The sequence below is a fragment of the Loxodonta africana genome, chromosome 21 (assembly GCF_030014295.1).
Source record: "Loxodonta africana isolate mLoxAfr1 chromosome 21, mLoxAfr1.hap2, whole genome shotgun sequence".
Taxonomy (NCBI): Eukaryota; Metazoa; Chordata; class Mammalia; order Proboscidea; family Elephantidae; genus Loxodonta; species Loxodonta africana.
The window spans coordinates 38,677,061-38,684,726 of record NC_087362.1 but is presented as its reverse complement, the minus strand read 5'-3'; positions in this window follow the sequence as shown (position 1 = coordinate 38,684,726).

Here is a 7,666-nt window from a genome sequence, read left to right as displayed (position 1 = left end):
GTGCTTGGTAATGCATCATCTCATTTAGCAGAACAACCCCATTTACAGCCAAGCAACCTGAGACCAGGTCACAAAGTTAGCACCAGCAGAGCCAGAATCCATTTCAGGCTAGAGCATAGCCACTTCACGCTACAGCCTCCTATACTATAAGAAATCCTTGGGACATTGTATCTGAAAGCATGTTACCCATATCCCATTGCTGTCGAGTCGATTGAGACTGAAAGCATGTTAAAGCTCTAAATTACTCAACTGCAGGTCATTAATGTCAAATTCAAGGTGAGCAACTTGTATACTCCAGCAAAGTCCAGCTTCAATTACACTGGCCACGTCCCCATTGTGGAAACCTCCCCTTCAGATTGACACTCCCCTGAACACGATCCCCTTTGGTTCCACTTTGTCTTTCCAAACCCTGACACCGATGTGGGTCATCTTGCAGCATCTGATAAAGCTCCACAGCAAAAGCGTTGGCAGGGAAGTCAAGAGTCACTTCCTCTGAACAGGATTCCCTCTAAGTCAGAGGGTCAAAGGCCCTGCTCTCTAATCAGTGACTCTGGGTGATATGACATTCCCATGCCAACACCTTATGCAGGGGGCTGAATGGGAGCCCCCAAAAGATTTGCCCATGTCCTCAACCCCAGAATCGGTGAATATGATCTTATTTGGAAAAATTGTCTTTGCAGGTGGAATTATGTTAAGGATCTTGAGTTGAGGAGATCATCCTGGATTATCTGGGTGAGCTCTAAATCCAATGATAAGTGTCTTTATAAGAGGCACACAGAGGAGAAGACAGACACAAGAGGAGAAGGCCATGTGGAGACTGAGGTAGAGTTTGGAGAGATGCAGCCACAAGTCAAGGAACTCCTAGAACCACCAGAAGATTGGAGAGGAAAAGAATGAATTCTCCTGTAGAGCCTATAAAGGGATTGTGGCCCTGTCAACACATTGATTTTGGACTTCCAGCCTCCAGAACTATTAGACAATAAATCTCTCTTGTTTTAGGCCACCTGCCTCATCCAGCCTGCTGTTCTGTTGTACTCTGCTCTTGGGACAAAGGGAATCTCTGGCTTCCCAGCAAAGTGTCTTGCTGCCTCATGCTTCTCAGACTTTGCACCTTCTGTTCCCTCTTCTGAAATACCTTCTCCTTCTCTGGCTGCCTGGAGAAGTCCTTATTTTCCCTCAAAGCCCATCTCAGATCTTACCTATTTTGTAACACTTTTCTCAACTCCCCAAGAATTCAACCCTCTCTCCTCATTGCTCCCATCCTATTTAGGAGGGGATTTCAGCCCTTATCGATTAGCTCCACGAACTGCAGACTTCCTTGCCAATCAGTTGATCCTTCGCTCTCCCCACCTGGAACTGTGATTTCCACCCTGGGATTTTTTTCTTGTGGTTATGTTCACGGTACTTAGCTCCAGAGCTGGTGCAGTTGGTGCTTGATAAATGTTGGCAGATGAGAGAGGGGAACTCTGGTTCCGATACCACTGAAATTCCAATCTAGCAGATTCTGTTCTGTCACATCAGTTAGGTGCTGGGGCAATAGCAGGTAGATGTGATCTGGGTCCCACACTTCCATGAGGCAAAGCTGAAGAAGCATGGAGGCTTTGGATGTGGGCAAATAAGTGTCTCAATTTGGGGCCTATGTGACCTTTGGGCCTCAATTTCCCCACCTGCAAAATGGGTTATTAATATCCTCACCCTGGTAGAGTTGAGAGAATTAAATGAAGTGAAAAAACAAAGTACATAGTAGCTGCTCAAAAAATTCCAGCTGTCATGCTGAACTTCTGCCTCAGCAACAGCTCTGGGTCTCTTTTGAGGGGGGTGGCCATTACTCAAGGCACAGTATCCCTGGGACAGCCTTGGTCTCCTTCAACTCTCGGTAATGTGAGAGAACCCTGCTTTGCCCAGCAGTTGACCAAATAGCATCCAAAGGACCCTGATCCCTCTGAGCCCCTGGCCTGGAGCCAGAGACCACTGAGAGGAGAGAGTGATGTGCGCTCATCCTGGAGGCTTCTAGAAACTTCTGCCACTCCAATTACAGAAGCCTCCTTTTGGGGGATGCTCAGGCAGACAGCTTGGAGTCACCTTTTGCTCAGAAAGCACCTTAGTCAAAGAGATGTCTCAGCATATCATCCCCGCAACACAGTCTATTGTTTCACCCAGAGCCTGTGGACAGGTATGGCTAAAGTCAGCCCTCAGAGATGCTGCTGGGGTCCCTGCTCCCAGCAATGCCAGAGCCTCAGCAGAAGCCAGGGGAAAGCTGGGGGCTTTCAGCGTTCTTTTCTCTGCCTTCTTGAAGGGCATCTAGATGATTCCATATGTCATTTCGCTCAGTATAACAATGAAAACAATAATAATGCCTAAAGCTCTGCCCCCTTTCTTTGTCAGGAACTGTGCAAATTGCATTATAAGGATTACCTAATATGATCCTGTCAACAACCCCATGAGGTAGGTACCTGTATCAGGATCTCCATTTTACAGATGGGGAAACTGAAGATAGGATAGGTCAAGTAACTGACACAGGCACTCAGCCCTTACATTAGCCCATGACTGTGTCTGCTGGTCTCTAGAGTCCATCTTCTTGATTGCACTGTCTTTATTCATCAGGAAGCTGCTACACCCGAGATGCTAAGAAGGAAAGACCATTTCAAGGGAATTTGAGGGCTAGTAGTAGCCCTAGTGGTACAGTGATTAAGTGCTCAGCTACTAACCAAAAGTTTGGTGATTTGAACCTACCAGACACTCTGAGGGAGAAAGATGTGGTAGTCTGCTTCTGTAAAGATTTACAGCCTTGGAAACCCTATGGGGCAGTTCTATTCTGCCCTATACGGTTGCTATAAGTCAAAATCAACTTGACAGCAATGGGTTTGAGGGCTGGTGGGAAAAGCATCGGTAACTGGATCAGAATTCTAGAGGTCTGATTGACATTTCTGAAAAATGATGTAGCCAAGTGGAAGACAGGAGACAGAGTGGAGGACAGGAAGACACCGTAGTGAATGAGGATGTTTGCGAAGGAGTGAGGTCCCCTTAGTCTCTGCCAGTACTCCTCCAGGTGTGGCCATACAGGGCAGTTCCTGAGCCCAAACCCAGTCCCTAAGACCCAGAATCTCAAGAAGGGCCTGATTTTTTCACAAGCTCTCAAAAGGGTCTTTTGTACCCTACAATTTGAAAACCTTAATGGACATCTCTTGCTTTCTCCCCAGTCTCTCATGGCCTCACCTGTTCCCCAGTCCTGTGCCAAGACGACCGAATAGAAAGTGACTCAGTGTGGGTCTTTGCAGTTCAGCCGTCTCAGGTCAAGACATGGAGTCTGGCTCCTCCCACTACCCTCTGATTCAAATCAAGTGCCCACTGAAGAGTGGACCTGGCATCTGGCTTCCCCTGAGGCTCCAACTCAGAAACATGGGTGAGTTTACTCTGGTGGGAAGGACTTTTGACCAAGAGGAGACAGGCCAGAAAGTAGCTGGCAGATAAATTCTCCTCTGCTCCTCCTTCTGATGGACACACTATGGCCCTGTCTGGAAATGAACAACTGGTCATGTCTCCTTGTGAGTTGTGAATCAGTGGCCAGTTTGATAATGAATCACCTTGTAGTTGCTCCCATCCTTCTTTCAATGGCTTCTCTTTACCCCCACTCTTCACTGCCCTGGGTTTGCACTTCCCAGTAAAACATTAACACTTAATACTTGCCTCAGGCTCTGTTTTTTTCAGGAACCTGAGCTAAGACAAGAACCAATATTCTAAAGATTACAGTCTGAGCTCTAAGGAATGCACTTAATGTCCTTTAATGCCCAGTCCCTTTGTACCTCTCTGAGCAGTGGTGCTGGTAAATGTTTAACTACTGGGTCTCGGGGGAGTTGGGAAAGCTCTGACTTGAGGCTTTTGCTGATTTCTGTGGTGTAAATACTCCCACTATGGCTGATTTCAAGCCACCTATGTGGTATAACTGACTGCAGAGTTGGGAAGAGATGTGCAATATCACGCCAATTTATAGTATTTCTACCAAATGGATAAAATGAAAGTAAATAACCTCAAGAGCATACGTAGTAAAATGTAGTACAATTAGGAAACGATAAATTTTCAGTATTTATTACCTTTATTTGTAACGTATTTAATTGTAAGTTTATATAATTTAATTTTAAATGAGGGCTGTGTTTAATAATCAACCTGCAAAATTCCTGAAAATTTGACAATCTGCTTGTGCAAGCCTATACAAGATGACTCCAGCAAACCACTGTCTCTAAGCTTATCAGGTCCTATGGGCAGCGATATCAAATACAGTTTACTACCTCGTGCCTTTAATCATGCTACTTTCTCTTTTTGGAACGCTGTCTCCTTCCTTTGGACATCCAGTGAATTCCTACACAACCTTTACAACTTAGCTCAAGACCTTGCCTCCAAATATTTCTGATCGTCCACAAGAGTTGCCATGATCTGGTTCCACTTATGGACTTTAGATAGAGAGTGTATGTTGGGTCCCACTTTCCATGGTCCTTGGCCATTACTGCATGAACCTGCAATATAAACCTTCAGAAGGAGATTTTAAACTGAGGGATCTCATATAAGGGGACCTTAGCCTTAAAAGTAGCCCTGGTGGTACAGTGGTTAAGAGCTCAGGCTGTGTCTTAGTTATCCAGTGCTCCTATAACAGAAATACCACACGTGGACAACTTTAACAAACAGGAATTTATTGTCACAGGTTAGGAGGCTAGAAGTCCAATTTAGGAGAAGGCTTCTAGGAGAAAGTTTTCTCTCTCTGTCAGCTCTGGAGGAAGGTCCTTGTCATTAATCTTCCCCTGGTCTAGGAACTTCTCAGTGCAGGGACCCCAGGTCCAAAGGACATGATCTGCTCCTGAAACTACTTTCTTGTTGGTATGAGGTCCCCATGTCCCTCTGCTTGCTTCTCTCTTTTATATCTCAAAACAGATTGGCTTAAGACACAACCTAATCTTATAGATTGAATCCTACATCATTAACATAACTACCGCTAATCCCATCTCATTAACGTCATAGAGATAAGATTTACAACAATAGGAAAATCACATCACGTGACAAAATGTTGGATAATCACACAGTACTGGGAATCATGGCCTAGCCAAGTTGACAGATACCTTTGGGGGACACAATTCAATCCATGACAGTTGCTAACCAAAAAGGCAGCAGTTCAAATCCACCAGCCGCTCCTCAGAAAAGCTATGGGACATTTCTACTCCGTCCCATGGGTTGCTATGAGTCGGAATCAACTCGATGGCAATGAGTTTTAATGGGGAGCCTTAAAAAGGCTGAATGAAGACCAGCAATTAGTTGGTGATGCTTTATGACTAATTCAACAATAGAATAACAGAAATTAAGAGTGTGAGGGTTGAGCAGGGTAAGTAGGTACCTGGGGAGCCTTTTAAAACATCTTCTCAAGCACAATTGGCATCTTCACATAGTAGCTATGTGATCTTGATCAAGTTAGATAATCTCTCTATACCTTAATTTACTCATCTGCAAAATGGGAATAATTAATAAAAACCATCCCATAGGGTTGTTTCAAGGAGTTAACAACCTAATACACTTGAAGAGCTTAGAACAGTGCTTGGAACAAGGAAAGCACTGGTGATTTTTCTTTTCGGGTATTTTGCCATCCTCCTTGTACACATACAAGCTTGCTTCGGCCAATTCTTCTGACAGGCTTAAGCCAGTGAGATGATTTTCTTTTTTTTTTTTTAATCCAATTCCATTGCCAGTGCCAACGATATCGACGCTTGGGCTGCTAGGGAAGAGCTATGAAAGACTTTCCTGCCAAGGTAATTACCCGAAGTTTCTGTTTTTGGAGGAGAAAATTAGACAATGGCCAAAATCAGCAGTTTGAGGGTGGAGGATGTGAAGGCTCCAGCTTCTCTTTGCCAATGGTCTTGTCACAGCATTTTCCAGGCTCCCAGGTACGGGGGGCGGGGGAGCAAAACCTACCCTGGCTATAAGCAACAAGAAACAGATACACCGGTAGGATCAGCCCAAACACAGAACACAAAGGGACTAAGGCCGTTTGGTCATGGATGCTTATCATAGTCTACAATTCTTACCGTTTACTAGTTATGTGGCTTCTGGCATGTCAATATCTCTAAGTTTCAGTTTCCTCATCTGGAAAATGGAGATAATAATTGTGGCTACTTCTCAGGGGTGTTCGGAGGATTAAATGGGATGATCTGTGTTTTGTTGAACATGGTTTTCCTTTAGTAATACTAGTTTCATTAACAGGAGAGGGGTCATGTGTAATTTCTCATTTATTCAACTAACAACAAAAAAAAACTAATACATATCAAATGCCTAGTATGTGCCAAGTACTGAGTACTATGTGAGGTGCAAGGGCACAGGGTGAAAAAGCAGATACTATCTCTGTCCTTACGTTGCTTAGAGGGTTGTGGGGGTATTATGAAGGAGACATGCAGGTGCTGTGGGTCTATAAATCTGAGACCCGAAATCAAATTTAGACAGTACTAGAAGTAACATTTAGGACAAAGCCAGATGGGTGAGTTAGTAAGGTCCATGAGTATTTGATGCTGTCATGATGGGGGTGGTCCAGGGGAAGCATTCTGGCCTCTTCCTCTCACTCCTGTGTAATCAGAATGTGGACCCTTGTTCCAGAATCTGTTTACTATATTGAGCAAGCCAACGGGAGGCCATCACATGCCAACCTACCCTACAACTGGACAGATCCAGTCTTGGGTTATGCTGGTGGGGGGGAGGGGCGCATTTTAGTACCATAATGGTTTTGGAAAAAGCCAGAAATCAAAGCGTGAAAGGGCAATGAGTCCCTTTATTGTGCTTGAGCCACACCATACTAAAAGAATTAACTGGAAAAAAAGAGAGTGAGAATATGAATAAAACAGCCTTCTATTTTGGGGGTTACAATTTTAAAAGCATTATTGAAACTGATTTTATAGCATTTATTTTCTCACTTAAGAGGAAAGGCAAGGCTGGGGTCAAACTTTTCAGGGACCAGCTCCATTAAACAAAGAGTGGGAATCAGGGAGTAGCTATATTCCAGAAGGTGGGCAAATAGGATGTGGGATTTCTACTGCAAGCTGGAACACAGGGCTAGGCTCTGAGGATACTACACTGAACCAGACACACACTCCCCGTCCTCCTAACCCTCACCATCTAGTTCAGATTAAATTCAAGAGTCCAAAACAACCATCTCCCCTTTGAGTTCTAGGGTTTTAAAACTACTTCTCGTGTCTGTAATTGGGGCCCCCAATTCTAAGGAAGCTTTTTAACTGCAAGAGATGATCCTGGGGTAACCTCGCTCTTCCTTTCTCTGAAGTCAGGCAGATTATTCGCAGAATGTGTTGATTCTTAGTTGAACACATGTACTTCTCTTCCAAACCAACAGAAACACCACAGAAACCCCTACCTAGGGCGTGTCTTTTTAATTTTGCCTGGTCGCTATGTGTTTGTTTGGGGGCTGTTTACTTTGATCTAATTGCTGGTTCTGAAACCACAGAGCAATGCATCAAACACATCTATTGAACATAAGGACAGTGGAAGTGGTTTGAGTGGGCTTAGCTATTAACCGAGCTTGCACCGCCATGAAGAAAACCCTCGGAGAGCCCCTGGATTCCAGCTACCAAAGGGCTGGGCATCACATAACACTCTCAGTAGAATGAACCACTGTTCAGAGTGA